Below are 16,381 nucleotides of genomic sequence, written 5' to 3'. Positions count from 1 at the left end.
TTTTATAATTTAAAAAGGAACACAGGATGGTTTTTTTGTATCATAAAGAAGCCATTAAAGAGAGTGGTTTATAATGCCAAAAATATGCAGACTTCAGCCAAAAAGGATGACGGTAGAGGAAATAATTATGTTGGATTTTATGATTTTGACAGCAATGTTATCTTTCTAATTATGTTTTGTATAGGCAAATGTTAAAATTTGCATTCCAAAGAGCATGTTAACAGATGGTGGGGAAGGCAGGCCACAAGAATGCTGAATGACAGGCTAATTCCAGTTTTTAGTCTAAATATCTGCTGAAGTTAATTGTCACAATAGGCAAATAAGCTTGATATGGATCATAAAGAATTGCTGTAATTGTGAAGCTTATAAGATAATGTTTGGATTTCTACTTATATCATTCTGAAACATCATTCGGGGCATATCACTTGCTTACTCTGGAAAGTCAACATGTCTTCATTCCCTGTCAGATCAAAACGAAGCTACTCAAATCTGTCAGTAAAAACACCTATAAACTGGCCCCATCCTGTTTCCCATGTCTCATCTCCCCAACAGATTGTATATTCCACACAGATAGGTACCATGGCTTACACTCATACTTCCTCATCAACATCCTGGGAGATGTCATGGTTAAAAACTGCAGCATCAGGCAAGTAGGACACTATGTTTCTTTTTTTTTAAAAAGATTTTATTTATTTATTTGAGACAGAGAGAATGAGAGAGAGAGAGCACATGAGGGGGGGAGGGTCAGAGGGAGAAGCAGACTCCCTGCTGAGCAGGGAGCCCGATGCGGGACTCGATCCGGGGACTCCAGGATCATGACCTGAGCCGAAGGCAGTTGCTTAACCAACTGAGCCACCCAGGCACCCAGGACACTATGTTTCTTAAGTCAACTAAAATTCACTAAACTATTTGAGTAAATGCTCTGTGCTTAGCATGAAACAGCAAAATTTATTTGAGCAACTATTTTCACCTTGAAGTAACTCACCTGACCTCATACAAAGAAAAATGCTAATGGCAGAAGCAAGTAGAAAATAACATGTTCAAAATGAGATATCAAATGATAAGGTATTGAAAAGTTGAGGTCAACCTCAGAACTGCTAATGTGCCCATTACAACCACAGAAATATAGGTTTACAGTAATAAGATTGTAGTCTTCTTCAAACCCTTTAATTCAAGAAAGAGGCTGAAAGGTTACAAAAAAGTCAAAGGTAGTGAGGATAGACTCACATCAGACCAAGTTTAGGATGTTTAGGGATTGAGGTCATTTATTCTTGATTAATACTGGGAATTCCATCTCACTTTAGGTATTAACACTTACTGGAATTTATAACAGTCAAGTCCAAATTAAAAGCTGACCTTTCTTTTTACTCAGCCCCCAGCTATAGGCTTAATTATGATTGTGTGAATGTATAATTTTCATTTTGAAGGGTTTATGATACTTGTGGTACAAGTCTGGGCATTATGTTAAGAAAACCAAATGTTTTTGATCCATCTCATGACAGTTATAACTTCAGTGTCTACTGGAAGAATTTGCAGAGGCAAGAATTTGTCTATCAGCGTTATATTTGACATTGAAAAGAAATGTATTTCCCAAAGCAAAACTGAAAGTTACATATTTTTAAAAATTCAGCTGTGATTTTTTTTTTCCAAGTTCAGTGATGCTTCTTCAGGTCCACTCTTCCTTCTGGATTCATTCTTCTTGCTAAAGTACATTCTCTGATTTTTTTTTCATCAAGTATCTATGGATAATAAACCCTCTTAGTATTTGTATATCTGAATACGTCTTTTGTCTTTACTCTTCAATGATAATTAATCATGGTATAGACTTTTATTTTGACAATCATTGAAAATAAAAGTATACATTCACACAGCCATTATGAAGCCTCAACACATTGAAGATACTATTCTGTTTTCTGGCATTTATATTTGCTGATAAGGAACCTGATTGTTTTTCTTCTCTAGTCAATCTTCTATTAGTTTTAGAAGACTTTTTCACTTATGTTCTCCCATTTCACTAGGAGGTATTTAGGTGTTAATTTTTTAAAAATGTAGCTCAAACATAAATGTACTCCTTATGGATTTTGTATTTTTTATCTGAGAGTTTCTCTTCAGCTAGAATTACATGTCCCATGAGCAGCAGGGTGATGGAAGCCTCTGTATGGGATGGTTTCATTGTTACTTATTTCTGAGCTCTATGGGTCTCACACATTTTTATATTTGTTTCTTGGCTTTAGACAGTCCACATTTAGGTTAACTCCCGCTCTGAGTAGTCCCTGAGGTCTTCTTCACTTGCACGTATCCTATTTCCATCCATGGCAAATTGGCTCACCTTTGCAACAACCCTCAGCCTTTGGGCTTTCCTGATTCCCACTCTTGGACAGTGTAGTAATTTCACAGCTCCCTACAGGCCCAGTACCTCAGGTCCCATACCTAGATTTGCCCAACCCAAAGACATAAGTCAGTTTGTTTCTTCCTATGAATGGCAAGGCTTCAGCTTCTTTTCCCTACTATGTCTTTATGGGTTTCTGGAGAAATTTTTTTTTTCCTGCTTTTGAGCTTGGGTATATATTCCTCAAATTAGTACTTTTTTTAATCCAGCATTTCTGTGTGTGAAGCGGAGCAAAAAAGATCCTATTCAGTTCACCGTCTTACCTGAATCCTCCCACATTACCTTTTCCACTTTGGTACAGATAATCTTGAGAAACCATAGAGTAGATCCAAGAACAAATGTTAACCAGGGCTTTCTGTCTGTCTGCCTTAGCCATCAAAACAAAATTGGAAGACTTTTCCTTTATAGGACCACCATAAAATCTGAAGACATCTTATTAAAAGTGACAGCTGTATGATAGTAGAAGAATTCAAAAGCATTATTTTGGCAATTATAGATGTGTTTGAGTGCAAAACTGGTCTAAGGAGCAAAAAATTTCTGAGATCAATCATTTCATTCTGATTATTTCTGTTATTTAAGACCAAAATAAAAGAGAATAAAAGCTAATCCTCACATCAAAATTAATGCAATGAAGAGTAGTCTTTTGTTGAAGCACTGATGAGATCATGTCTAGTCCAAGCAGAAGCCTGTCAATCTCATACTGTGGTTTATGTTTAATCAGGTCTTTGTTTTCAAGTGTACAAACAATAGAATTCAATCTAAGATTCACACATTGCTGACTCAAATATCGTTAACTTGCAGTTTTGAAGTTGTGTCTGCTGGTCCATAGAGCATGTGAACTTACGGTCTGCATACAGTTTGTCAAAAATTTTCTTGACAATATATATAAATCAAAGAAATACAAGCTAAGAAGGCTTTAGTATACAATTGTATACCTATAAAATTGCAAAAAGAAATTAACACATGAGACTGTAATAAAGTCTATAGTCAAATCTTGCTAATAAATTCCTACAATTCTTTTGGAAAGTAATATGGCAACATAGGTAGCAAAAATCATAATGTTTATTTTCTTTTTTCTTTTTTTTAAAGATTTTATTTATTTATTTGACAGAGAGAGATGAGAGAGGGAACACAAGCAGAGGGAGTGGGAGAGGGAGAAGTAGGCTCCCCGCTGAGCAGGGAGCCTGATGCAGGGCTCGATGCCAGGACCCTGGGACCATGACCTGAGCCGAAGGCAGATGCTTAATGACTGAGCCACCCAGGCGCCCCCAAAATTTTTATTTCTTGAAGTCATTAAGACCACTTCTAAGAGTGTATGCTATGGAAATAATTCAACAGAAGATTACAACTATGTGCATAAGGCATGTTTATATATAATAATAAACAACCAGAAACAAGTTATGAGTTATACTCTTTTAAGTTTCAGGCCATGTTAAGTAATGGTGGTTTACTGAGAGATAACAACATGGCTTGTAGGAACAGCACACAGTTCCAAAACTGGAAAGTCTTAAAATATAAGACATTAAGTTGTATTGTCATCATCAACATAACATTAACCTCTCAATACGCTGGTACTCTGCTTTTAAGGAGACATGGATACTATTTAACTCTATTTCTGCTATTCCTACTACTACCAAACTATATCTGTGAGTTCTCAAATTCAAATGCCTTCAAAAAGACTGGTTGTTTTGGATATTCACTATGCCATATTGGGGTCTTTGTTGGGTAGAGCTTTTACAAAAGATTATATATCATAGACCTCTGACCAGGGTCCAAAATCACAGCCCTGATCCAATTAGTAGTAACAAGGATAGTAAGGTTGTATGATACATTTTTTTCTTTAATCTTGAAGTTACATTATTTTTGTAACCTAAAAGGTAAAATTAAAAGTTTCTTAAGGAACATTACTTAGTTATACACCTAATACAAGTTGCCCTTAATTGTTCATTTTAAAATAAAAACATGATCTTACTCTGTTCAGCATGATTCATATTTGTAGAGAGGCTTCTGAAATTAGGAAAGGTCATAGCCCAGCAGAGAGAGACTTTATTATGTAACAACTACTGAGATTCTATAATAAGAAAATATAGTGCATTCATTTCTCATCTCACGGATCTTGATAAATCTGTTCCTGATATGAATCCTCAAACTGTAGCTATAGGAAAAGACAAACACTTGTTAGATAGAAGAAAGGATGCCAAGGGTGATTTACCCATACTGTATCAGAGTAAAACATGTCTAGAAAAGAATTGTCCATGTTATGGATGAGCAAGATGAAAAGAAAATTTATGAAAAATATCAAGCATGAACAAGATAAAAGAAAACACAAAGCAAGTATACTCAGCAAAGAAAACAGTAATAAGGAGAGGATCATGGCATAACAAATGCCTTCTGGAAAACATAAAGAACAGAAAAATGCAAGAGTTCTCTGTGCTGGCATGTTTATGATAAGATAAGAACTTATTATAAAGTGAAAACAAACAAACAAACAAAATGAGATCTGTAAAAGAGAATTTACAAAACAAATTAAGACAATCTCAGTCAGTGTTCAATCAGGAGCCAGAAAACAGTAGTTATTCTAACCAAAGGAGTTAAAGAATTATTAACTAATTACTGAAAAGTTGAAAAAGAAAAAGAGAACACAAAGATTAGATATAAGATAGATATATATTAAAACAAAATATAGATACAGATGCAGATACATTGCAAGGAGGAGTTTCCACTCCTCTGGATTATTTCCAGAATAATTAAAACTTAGAAGCTTTGAGAAGGGGCCCCAAGGAACTTAATACCAGACCTCTGAGAAGGGAGTGTTGCTTAGCTGGTACTGGGGTCTCTTAGTTCGAGGAGGGGCTCCATGGAACTGGGACCCAGAACTCTAAGAAGGGGTACTGGCCAGCTGGCCCTGTGGTCTCTGAGGGGCTATGATGAGGCTGGTTCCACAAGCGTTAAACAAACTGTGACTATAAACGGGACTGTGCAGCCAGCTGGGCTGCTCCTAGGGCAAAGCGGCACAGCCAGGGTGAATCAGTGAGGCAGGGGTACCATGAAAAAGAGCAAGAGGGGCGCCTGGGTGGCTCAGTCGTTAGGCGTCTACCTTCGGCTCAGGTCATGATCCCGGGGTCCTGGGATCGAGCCCCAGGTTGGGCTCCCTGCTCAACCAGGAGTCTGTTTCTCCCTCTCCCAACCACCCCCCCCCCCCCCCCTGCCCCGGGCCTCCTTCAAATAAATAAATAAATAAATAAATAAATAAATAAAACCTTGAAAAGAAAAAAAAAAAAGGAGAAGAAACCCACAGGAAAGAAGGAGGAAATCCCTTCTCCTCTTCCAGACTTAAAAAGTCTCTCTCTGACACTTCCTATAAGAAGCACCTAACAGAGAGAAACTGACAAAGCAGAAATGTGGTTTCCATGGTCCCAGCTCTGGCCTCACAAAGTAAGAGTATAGAAGGGTGGGTGTGGAGGTGAGAGACAATATTTAGTAACTGGCACAAGGGCCAAATGAATATCATTACAGAATTAATAAAATTGGAACTGCTAAGTACAGTTTATTTTGTTCACCACTGTACACCCAGTACCTAGCACAGTGCCTGGCCCATACCAGGCACCCAATAAATACTGAAATAATGAATGTAGAAATGTTCTGACACTTGGACCCAACTCACATTTTTTTAAAGGCATAATTGATTCTAACACTAAATTGCTTGAACTGCGTTTTCACTCTTTTCTGTAAGAATGGCTTCTCCTACCATTTTGGTGGATGTTGTAGCCAGCAGAATTGCTATTAGTATAGACTGGACTTGACTAACCAAAACAGACCATATCAGAACCTTAGAATCATCCTCTATATCAAGAGAGACATGAAAAAAAAGGGAAATACATAGTCTCTAACAATAACCTACGAAGGGCTCACATTCTATATTGTCAGTCATGAATCTTACTGATATAGAATGTATTTCAAAATTTTTCTTTGGTGTTCTTTACCTTCATTCTAATATAATACTATTTTTTTGTTTTTCCTGCAGTGTATGATATGCACTGTTTATTACTATCAATGTTAACTCCTTCTTCTTCTGTGTAACATTAGTATATCTTCTAGGAGAAATAATAAGTAATCAAGGCCTTCTCTTATGGATTTTTTTATGTGTATTTTTAAGCCTTGGGAAGTTTTTATATCATTCCAATGTATTCCTTGTGTTCAGGTTCAAAACTGAATTTCACTGGAGTATATAAACTGTCATAGTTAAAGGAGTGCTTCACTGTTTTTTAATAACTTTCATAGCATAGGATTGATTGAGTGTTGGGATTGGTTTCCTTACCTGTTCAGAAGAATAGCAAATCAGAAATCATAGTTTTCATATTTGACAATTTTTCACCTTCCCGGAATTCATACAAATCCTGCTGTACTTGAAACAAATGTAAATGAATCTTGTTTTTTTTTAATTTAAAGTTCTCCTGTGGCAAATCTGTTTTGAACTAGGATATTTTGACATAGGTAATTACTGCAGAATATTTACAACAAAAAAACTCATCACCCTCAAATATGCAGTTGCATATTAGCAAGTAATAATTTGAGAGGAAAGGAAGGCTAGTAAGAGAAAAAGAATGAGGTGGAGTAGGGAGGGAGAAATATCTGGATAATTTTAACACCTTCTACCACAATTACCAGATAAAGACCATTTCTGCTGTGAATCCCTTTGCTACTTAGCCATGGAGCTCCTTGAAGGATAAGTGGGCAATCAATTGAGCCCACCCCATCTTCCATCTGCCCAGGACTTTGAGGGTATGTCACAGTCCAGATTCACCTATGAGGACCACAAGCTTAGAGCCTCAAGGTAGAGGGAGCACAAACCTATCTAGAACCACTACCTACTCCTTCCCTCTGACAAGCTTTCTCTTTTCTTTATCCTTTTCTGTTCCTCTATTCTTTCTAGAAAGAAACTCTAGAAACTTCTCCTCTGGCCCTTGGAGTTCTGGGTGTTAGCATTTAGCATTTCATGGATATCTCTCCCTTAATTCTTGAGTGGACAGGGATACAGACTACTGGAACTGTGTCCAATGTTGCACCACTGGTGAGGATAGACCCTGGCATAGTAATGAACTATTGATTTTTCTGACAGACGAGAAAGACCTCAGACCATCTGAAGATCACCATTTCAGAACTTTTACAATAAGCTATAGCTCATCTTTGAGGGCAATGACTCCATTATGTTCATTGCTATATCCCCAATACCTAGAATAATGCCTGGAACATACTCAGTGCCCAAAAGATATTATTTCTTCTCTCTTATCTTTATTCTTTTTCCAGTAGAATTTAACTTGTATGTTCTACTTTGGTTTGAGAGCTTCTTGAAAGCTAGGGCTATGAGAAAGCTATCATCCAGAGAACTCATAATTCTTTATATCATATATCAAATCCATGAGCTATTCATTGAATGTTTTTGTTAGTTATTGAAAAAATCCAAGGAAAATAAAAAAATATTTCAGTATTATGAATAATGTATTTTAAAAGTTTTAATGTCAATTAAAAAATATTTCAGTATTATGAATAATGTATTTTAAAAGTTTTAGTGTCAATTATACTCAAAAAATTTTTAAACAAACAACAACAAAAAACTTTTAGCAAGAAATTAGTGGTAAAAATGTTGACACAAGAAAACTACATGGCAGTTCCTCAAAATACTAAACAGAGTTTAGCATATGATCTAGCAATTGCACTTCTGGGTAGATAGCCAAAAGAATTGGAAGCAGAGACGTGAACAGATATTTGTATATCCATGTTCATAGCAGCATTATTTACAATAGTCCAAAGGTGGAAAAAACCTAAACATCTGTCAAAAGATAAATGGATTTTTAAAATGTAGTATGGAATATTATTCAGCTTTTAAAAAGAATGAAATTGTGATACATGCTATAGTATGGATCAACCTTAAAGACACTGTGCTAAGTGAAATAAGCCAGTCACACAGAGACAAATGCCATATGATTCAATAGGTGTAAGTATAATATACCACTTATGAGGTACCTACAAATAGTCACATTTATAAGGACAGAAAATAGAATGGTGGTTGCCTGAGGCTTGGGGAAAGAGGGAAGAGGGAGTTATTGTTTAATGAGTATAAATTTCAGTTTGGGAAGATGAGAAAGTTCTGGATTTGGGTGGTAATGATGGTTCATAACAATGTGAATACATTTAATACCACTGAACGGTACGCTTAAAAATGGTCAATTTTGGGATGTCTGAGTGGCTCAGGGAGTTAGTATTCCTTCAGCTCAGGTCATGATCCCAGAGTCCTGGGATGGAGTCCCACATTGGGCTCCTTGCTCAGCAGGGAGCCTGCTTCTCCCTCTGCCTGCCTCACCGCCCTGCTTGTGCTCTCTCTCTCTCTTTCTCTCTGTCTGACAAATAAATAAATAAAGCTTTTTTTAAAAATGGTCAATTTTGTGTCATATATATTTTACCACAATAAAAAAATGTTGACAAAAACTCTTAAAGAATATTGATCATTAGAAGGTATCTTACCTGATATCATTTTAGCTCTTTAATTGTGGCTTTGAACTATGAATAGCCCATTTCTCCAGTTCAGTGGTTCTCATAGTGTGGTCTGGGGACCCTTAGAGGTCTTCAGTACCTTTACGGGAATCTCATGAAGTCAAAACTATTTTCATAATAATACTAAGCTTTTTTCCCCTTTTTTGCCTTCATTCTCTCACGGTGAATATTAAAGTTCTGCAGAGGTCACATGATACATATTATCACAAAAGACTGCAGAAGCAAATATGAGAATTCAGCTGTCTTCTTTTAAGCCAGATGTTAAAGAGATTTTTTTTAAATGTGAAACAATGCCACTCTTGTGAAAAGTTATTTTTTTGCTTTGGAAAATATAGTTATTTTCATAAAATATGTTATTTATGTTAACATGTAATGGAGTTATTATTTCAAATGAATTAATAAATACTTTTTAAATTTCTCCATTTGAATTGCTAATATGGAAAACAGTGATAGATAAAACCCACATAAGCAAAAGCTCTTTGGGGATGCCTGGGTGGCTCAGTCATTAAGCGTCTGCCTTCAGCTCAGGTCATGATCCCAGGGTCCAAGGATCGAGCCCCGCATTGGGCTCCCTGCTCCATGGGAAGCCTGCTCTCCCTCTCCCACTCCCCCTGCTTGTGTTCCCTCTCTCACTGTGTCTCTCTCTGTCAAATAAATAAATAAAGTTTTTAAAAAAAAAAGCTCTTTGGGGTTCTCAATATTTTTTAAGAGTATAAAGGTGTCCTTAGGGATGCCTGGGTGGCTCAGTCGGTTAAGCGTCTGCCTCTGGCTCAGGTCATGATCCCTGCTTCTCCCTTTCCCTCTCCCTGTGCAGCTACCCCCTGCTTGTGCTCTCTCACTCTCTGTCAATTAAATAAATATATCTTTTTTAAAAAGGGGGGTGGGGTGTCCTGAGACCCAACAGTTTGAGAATCGTTGGTCCAGTTTTATAGGGTGATCAGACTAACCCCATTAAGATGCTAGCAAACTGACATTTCTATCCCAAAATTCTATTACCTCAGGTTTATCAATGTTTAGCCAACCTCTTCTAAATTCAGATATCCAAAATTATCTGTGAATGTAAACAGTTGTGTCAAATGTGGGTTAAGTAATACTTGCTGATAAATAATTCTGAACCTGCAGACTTCTGGGCCTGACTTCATTGCTACTAGATCAAAATTCATGCCTGCACATAGAGAATGGTAATTGAATATCCTAACACAAATTAGGGGTTTGGAAGGAATGTGCTCTTTAATTGTGCACCTTATCTATTCTGTGGTCACTTAAATATAACCCACTAACTATAGAGTTCTTAGTCTACTTAGACATGCAATTTAAAATTCATTATCTAGCAGTATAATTCGCAAAGACTGTGTAAAGACTGGTTATGCAAGAGTGACATCAGAAATATAGTCATAATTTAAGGTGGGTTTTCACTCAGTCTTCTCTTTAGTTGGTATAACCATGTTTTGCTCTCTGAAAGATCCCTAAGAAAAGATGTTACTGGTAAATGCTGACTGCAAAGAAATACCTTTTCTTCCTTTGCAAGAAATCAGGTCTTATCAAATCCCCTACTGGGAGAGTGGTTAAAAACATAACCTTGGGAAGTAGACAGACCTGCATTCCAGTCTCAGCTCTCGTACTTAGCAGCTCTGTGACCTCAGGCAAATTGCTTACCCTCTTTAAATCTCAGTTTATCTATCAGTAAAACAGATATACTAATACCTTTATTCAATGGATTAAGTAAGAATTAAATTAAATTAAGTAATAGGTATAAAACAATAGTCCAGTGTTTATACTAAACATCTGATCAATATTAGCTACCACTTCAAATACTATTATTGGCCTCCGTTACACTATTGAGCTAGTTCTATTAGAGTAAGAGATAGAAACCAAAGGCCTACCTGTTGCCATTTTTCTTCTTCCCTTAGGGAAGTGCAGAGACTGACAGGCCTCAGTACTATAGAAGGGAACAAGTGGGTACTCTTCTGTCTGTCCTGTAAAAGCAAAAGACAGCCAGAGGAAAGGATTAAGCCAAATCATGTCTCTTGCAGCCCCATTTCATCAATTCTGAAACGAACATTTATTTCACATTATAACACCTCTGCAACTGGGATATGTCTCACAATTGAAGGTACTGCATTTAACTGGAAGGGTTTTTTCTTTCTTAATGCTGAATAAAACAATGGCAAATTTTATAATTCGTGGCATCTTAGATTCAATGAAATACAGTAATTGAGCTTTCTACTAAAAAATACTAACAGCACCCGAATAATCCCCCAAAGTCCACCCTTAATCATTGTACTTATCATACTATCTTCTGATCTGTCCTGCCAACCCTCAGCCCTAACAAGCTTGTCATCTGGCACACCCAGGTTGGTTGAATGACTGCATGCATGGGCTTGATCTGACCTTATTCACCACTCATACTGTGAGTCTCTGAAAAAGTATAGCCAAAGGGATTCTATTTCTCTTTTCCCGGAATCCAACAGTATCTAATTATATAGTGTTGTTCATACTTGTTTCATACGTGTGAATTTCATCTAACCAACTATAGTGTAAGCATCTCAAGATAAGGACTGAGTCAGATAAATGCTTTGCCTTCCCTATAGTCCTGGTGAAATAGTGTATATTTTCAGTGACCAATTGCCTGAAGGTTTTTTATTCTACATAAGGACATATGACCATATTCTTACCAGGCTGACTCCCCTAGAATCCTTGGTAGGGGGTTGTTTAAATTTCATAGGCTAGTCTAATAATTCAAATCACCAAGACCCTCTTCCTCCACCACTACTGGATGTTGTAGACCTTTTGTCTGGTGATCAGGAGAATCAAACCTACAATGAAAGAATTACAAACTATGGATCATCTCTGGCAAAGCTGATGCTGTCTGTGTACCACTCATATCCCTCTGATCCTTTTTGATCAATTCTGGGGGCCATCTTCCAGCTTCTGTTTGCTTTGCTTCTAATGAAACTGCTTTGCCCATATTGGCAGAAATCCAGAATTGCCCCAGGGGAACCATAGCCATTGATTGATGCCTGAATATGAAAGCCCAGCTTTTTTACTGAAGCCTGGATAAACCCTGAGGCATAAGTTATGCTTTGGAGCTCCCCACAGGATCAGGCAAAAGTCAGGACCTCATGAAGTTGCTCTCGAGCTTGGCCCCTTTCCCCTCTTCCCTAGCTTATTTCCTCTACTCACTTTTTAAGTGTGTCAGTAAGGCAACTAGGATCCGGATTTGATGGTGTCTGAATTTTAACATAAAAATAATGGGGAAAAAAGTTTTGTGTTCCATGATTTAAAAGTTTACAGTACAGTAAATCCTTGTTCTTTACCCTGGGTGATTATTATTGAAACTCACAATGAGCAATATAAAACCACCAACAAAACAAGACCTGAGGAGTCATTCTGCCCTGCCCTTCAGGAGAACACAGCTGCCCTGACAGGGTGATAGGAATAAGGAAACAAGAAGATGGCAAATAATAAGAACTGACCAAGCAACATTTCACAATCAATTCTATTTTATTTACAAGTTATTTTTATCTAATTTTATGTTTGACAATGTCTGGCTTTTTTTGATGAGCATTTTCGTGACTTTTTGGAACTAAAACAATAATGCAAAATGAGTTGATTAATTCCCTAGTGCTGCCCAACATACAGTCCGTATTTTGGTAAAATGCTATAAGATCATATAATAGAAATGTGTCCTCTAACAGGCCCCAATTCCTCTCTCATTGCATCTTTTGTAATGCTCTGGTATCTCAAAAAACAAATCACAGGATCTATTCTAATGAATGGAAGAGGTACACAAGATTATACACTTTTGGCTGACAGTTTCATAAATTTGTTTCTAAAGTTCTTTAAGGCTCATAAGTGTGGTGATAGATGGTAGCATGGATGGGGAAAGAGCATGGTCCTTGAAATGAGAGAACTCTGAAACTGAATTCTTGTTCTTCTCTTTCTTTTATGGCCTTCAGCAAGTTGTTTAATCTTCCTGAACTTTGGTATCATTTTCTCAGTAAGACTGTTGTAAAGAAATGAATGAAATAATATGTATAGGCATACCTTGTTTTATTGCACTTTGCCTTATTGCGTCTTGCAGAAACTGTTTTTTACAAATTGAAGTTTTGTGGCAACCTTGTGCCAAGCCAGTCTCTTGGAACCATTTTTTCCAATAGCATTTGCTCACTTTATATTTCTGCTTCACATTTTGATTATTCTCACATTTTCATGTGTTTTCATTATTATTGCATTTGCTATGCTAATCTGTTATCAGTGATCTTTGATGTTATTATTGGACTTTTCTTCGGGCACCATGAACCACACCCATATAGGACAGCGAACTTGATTGATAAATGCTGTTTGTATTCTAACTGTCCCACCGACCTGCCATTCATCCATCTCTCTCCCTCTCACTGGGCCTCTGTATCCCCTGAGACACAACAATATTAAAATTAAGCCAATGAAAAACCTTACAATGGCCCCTCAGTGTTCAAGTGAAAGGAAGAGTCTCACATCTCTCACTTTGAATTAAAAGCTAGAAAGTATTAAGCTTGATGAGAAAGGCATACCAAAAACCCAGATAGGCTGAAAGCTAGGCCTCTTGTGCCAAACAGCCAAGTTGTGGATGCAAAGGAAGAGTTTTTGAAGGAAATTACAAGTGCTACTCTAGTGAACCTATAAATGATGAGGAAGTCAAACAGTTGATAGAAAGTTTTAGTGGTCTGAATAGAAGATCAAACCAGCCATAACATTCCTTTGAACCAAAGACTAATCCAAAGCAAGGCCCTAACTCTCTTCAATTCTGTGAAGGCTGAGAGAGGCAAGGGAAAGTTTGAAGCTAGCAGAGTTTGGGTCATGAAGTTTAAAGAAGGAAGCTGTTTCATAACATAAAAGTGCAAGGTGAAGCAGCAAGTGCTGATGTAGAAGCTGCAGCAAGTTATCTAGAAGATCTCACTAAAGTCATTAATGAAGGTGGCTACACTAAACAGATATTCAATGTAGACAAAACAGTCTTCTATTGGAAGAAGATGCCATGTAGGGCTTTCATAACTGGAGGGAAGTCAATGCCGGGCCTCAAAGTTTCAAAGGACAAGCGACTCTCTTATTCGGAGCTAATGCAACTGGTGACTTTAAGCTGAAGTCGATGCTCATTGACCATTCCAAAAATCCTAGGGCCCTTAAGAATTATGCTAAATCTATTCTGCCTGTGCTCTATCAATGGAACAACAAAGCCTGGATAACAACACATCTTTTCACAACATGGATTACTAAATATTTTAAGCCCACCATTGAGACCTACTACTCAGAAAAAAAGATTCTTTTCAAAATATTACTGCTCACTGACAATGCATGGGGTAACCTGAGTTCTGATTGAGATGTACAACTAGTGTTTTCATGCCTGCTAACATGACATCCATTCTGCAGCCCATGGATCAAGGAATAATCTCAACTTTCAACATCTTATTATTTAAGAAATACATTTCATAAGGCTACAGCTGCCATAGGTAGTGATTCCTCTGATGGATTTGGGCAAAATAAATTGAAACCTTCTGGAAAGGGTTCACCATTCTAAATGCCAATAAGGACATTAGTGATTCATGGTAATAGGTCAAAATATTGACATTAATGGGAGTTTGGAAGAAGTTGATTGCAGCCCTCATGGATGACCTTGAGGGGTTCAAGACTTTAGTGGAGGAAGTAACTGCAGGTGTGGTAGAAATGGCAAGAGAACTGGAATTAGAAGTGGGGCCTGAAGACATGACTGAATTGCTGTAATCTCATGATAAAACTTTAATGGATGAGGAGTTGCTTCATATGGATGAGCAAAGAAAGTGGTTTTTAGAAATGGAATCTGGTGAAGATGCTGTGAAGATTGTTGAAATGACAACAGAAGATTTAGAATATTATATAAATTAGTTGATAATGCAGCAGAATTATCAACTAATTTGATGGATTTGAGAGGATGGACTCCAATTTTGAAAGATGTTTCACCATCAGTGAGGTGCTATCAAACAGCATCGCATGCTATAGAGAAATTGTACATGAAAGGAACAGTCAACTGATACAACAATTTCATTATTGTCCTATTTTAAGAAATTACCAGAACCTTCAGCAACCACCACTTTGTGCAGTCAGCAACCATCGACATCGAGACAAGACCCTCCACTGGTAAAAGTTTATAACTCGCCAAAAGGTCAGATGATAGTTAGCATTTTTTAGCAATAAAGTGCTAAGGGATGTACATTGTTTTTTTAGACATAATGCTAGTGCAGACCTAATAGACTACAAGGATAGTGTCAACATAACTTTATATGCACTGGGGAACCAAAACTTCATTTGATTTGCTTTATTACAGTATTTGCTTTATTGTAGTCATCTAGGACAGAACCCACAATATCTCCATGAATATCACCTCTATTTGCTGGGGCAACTGTTTGCGATGTTAATCTGTATCTTGTTCTGGGGCAGTAGGTATTTTTGCCTCCCCCACCCAAGGGAAAGTAGCCAAGTTTGCCTCAAGGAGTGGTTAATGGCTTTAATGTTGCAGGGCCAAGATTAAAAGTTGCCTGACACTCAGAACACAACTCAGTCTTAGAGATGATACAGCTATATATTGTTCCAGGTGCTAGGAGACACCAGGGGTTGGGAGAAAAAGAAGTGGACAAGACATTAGAGAGAAAGCGATTTGGGGAACATCTCCCTATGTTTAGGGGGATGTGTTTATGGGTTCAAGAGACTCAGGGACATGTGCCCTACTGCCACACAGTAGTTGGATCCGGGGCCACTGATGATGATGGCTGACTTGCCATGTGCTACATCTCAGGGGGCAAGATGGGTGGCTGAGACTTCAAGTCTCCCAGTTGTAGATCCCTGGGCTAAGCCCTGCTTAGAAGTAGTGGAATCATTCACCCACAAGACAGTGTCACTTATAGATCTGGGTGAAACAAGCTCCCACCCTACCTCCAACACTTTAGAGGGCCCCACTTTCGCCTTCCATGGGCTGCATCCTTCCTTATGAGGCAGGAGGTCTGCAAGGGACATGTACACGCCAAGCCCACATCTCACTCTTTTAGACCATGCTCCACATACCTGAGATCCCAGAATTCCCAGCCCCGATTACCCTGAACTATGTCCAAGTTCTGCACCAGCATCTTTCCAGGGTCCATCTTCCCAACGGCAGCCATGCGCCTGTGTGTACACCCTCACTTGAGAGACAGTTAAACTGTAACCTTTTGGCAGAGGTGAGGATTGGCAAACAGAGTTCATATATACAGGCTGGACAATACACACACATGCATGCAAGTTCCCTTATTGTGCAGGACAGAGCTGGGGTGGGAAGAGAAAGAGACCGGGCCACAGCTAGGGCCAAAAACAACCTTTCCTACATCACAAGAAGTTCCCAATTTCTTAATTCAAACCAGGCCTTCCACAACTTGTTACAAAATTATATTTATC

At 37.8% G+C, this 16,381-nt stretch overlaps 1 protein-coding gene and 1 long non-coding RNA gene across 3 annotated transcripts in view; one reads left to right on the top strand and one right to left on the bottom strand.

The window, feature by feature from the left end:
* Positions 1-16,381, top strand: part of SPPL2A (signal peptide peptidase like 2A) — a 155,757-nt gene that overhangs the window by 55,107 nt on the left and 84,269 nt on the right. The gene's annotated exons all lie outside the window — the stretch shown is intronic.
* LOC141369998 (uncharacterized) overlaps positions 1-16,381 on the bottom strand; it is a 105,264-nt gene that overhangs the window by 54,974 nt on the left and 33,909 nt on the right. Inside the window, exon 2 of one of the 2 annotated variants that reach the window (XR_012373623.1) lies at positions 10,825-10,917. This is a non-coding gene — a long non-coding RNA (uncharacterized lncRNA). Of the gene's footprint in view, positions 1-10,824; positions 10,918-16,381 lie in introns of those variants that run through there. The other variant, XR_012373624.1, reaches the window with a different exon arrangement.

Source organism: Callorhinus ursinus, unplaced genomic scaffold (genome assembly GCF_003265705.2).
Source record: "Callorhinus ursinus isolate GAN/ISIS: 27379988/994484 unplaced genomic scaffold, GSC_fseal_2.0 scaffold25, whole genome shotgun sequence".
In the NCBI taxonomy this organism is placed as follows: domain Eukaryota; kingdom Metazoa; phylum Chordata; class Mammalia; order Carnivora; family Otariidae; genus Callorhinus; species Callorhinus ursinus.
The sequence above is the reverse complement of the archived record's forward strand: the minus strand, read 5'-3'. Positions and strand labels throughout refer to the sequence as shown.